This window comes from Aristolochia californica, unplaced genomic scaffold (assembly GCF_029961685.1).
Source record: "Aristolochia californica isolate CCGP_79_NKW_82.1479 unplaced genomic scaffold, dmAriCali1.0.hap1 SCAF_119, whole genome shotgun sequence".
In the NCBI taxonomy this organism is placed as follows: domain Eukaryota; kingdom Viridiplantae; phylum Streptophyta; class Magnoliopsida; order Piperales; family Aristolochiaceae; genus Aristolochia; species Aristolochia californica.
This window is the reverse complement of record NW_027181792.1, coordinates 40,001-41,198: the sequence shown is the minus strand read 5'-3', so window position 1 is coordinate 41,198 and position 1,198 is coordinate 40,001. Positions and strand designations below refer to the sequence as shown.

The window sequence follows — 1,198 nt, the reverse complement described above, 5'->3', positions numbered from 1 at the left end:
TTGTAGGCTTGGGGGCTTGTGCGCTAGCCTTATAGCTTGGGGCCCCCTATGGCACTCTCGCTACAAGGGATTAAAGTTCCCCTCTTACGTAGGCTTGTGCGATGCCCCCTACTCTTAATAATGCCTTAAGCGCTCACCTTTTTTGGCCGAGACCAAGACTCCTTACTTATCGCACAAAGAGCGGCACAGAGCGGCCGGAGATTGATTGAAAAGGCAGCCCAGCCTGGCCCGCCCCTTTAGTGATAGTGAGAAAGAGCACACACAGACCTCCCCTGACCCACTAATCATCATCTGGCGCGAAGCAAAAAGAAAGGTCCCCCCTCCTTTCCTTCCCAGCCGCCCCCCTAGCCGCCTACCTACTCGTGCTCGTAGCTCGATCGGAGATCAAGAGTGTGGTCCGGCGGAAAACAGAAGTAGTCCGTATCAAGTGAAACGTGAATTGCTCAGTAGTGCTTCGCCACTACCGGAGCTGGCGGAAATAGCTTAATGGTAGAGCATAGCCTTGCCAAGGCTGAGGTTGAGGGTTCAAGTCCCTCCTTCCGCTCCAGGCTTCGTCGTTCAGTGGTAACGAGTAGAGTGCGTCAGTCATCGGTTCTTTTCCGGGCTTTTTCTTTTCTTTCTCATCGAGATTGGGTTGGTGTGTACCGTACTGTTATATGTTGCCTGAGGCCGGAGACCATCCGTGATTTCTGACTTTCTTTTATGAGGAGAATCGCAGTGGAGCCAGTGAGCGGAGCGCGGATGCGCTCGCTCAAAGCCAGCGGGCACTTAGAGTGCCCTATTGCAACAAGGTAAAGGGGCGTCAAGTGCCCCCATTACGTAGGCTTGTGCGCTAGCTTACGCGGGCGTGTGCGCGTTATGCCCTAAGGCTTGTGCGCTAGCCTTATAGCTTGGGGGCCCTAAGGCTGGCTTGTGCGCTAGTATGGCGTGTGCGCTTTATGGCCGCGATTGTAGGCTTGAGGCTTTCTACCTGATAGCAAGAGTGCGATAAGCACCAATTGCGTCAGGTGCGTAGCCCTGACGCTTAAGAGCTTGACGCGCGAGAGGGGCATGTGCGCATGGCAGCAAGTGGGCTTGAAGCGCCTATTGCGACTTTGGGCTGCAAGTGCCCGCGGGCGTCAGTGAAGAGGGCTTGAAGCCTGCCTATAAAGCGCCTTTACACAATAGGGCCCTTTATAGGCAGCCTCTGCTGCATCTC

The 1,198-nt window shown here is 54.9% G+C and overlaps 1 non-coding gene across 1 annotated transcript; it reads left to right on the top strand.

Moving 5' to 3' along the window:
* Positions 1–472: 472 nt before the first annotated feature.
* Positions 473–544, top strand: TRNAG-GCC (transfer RNA glycine (anticodon GCC)). The gene has a single exon. It is a non-coding gene; the product is annotated as a tRNA-Gly (tRNA).
* Positions 545–1,198: the final 654 nt, after the last annotated feature.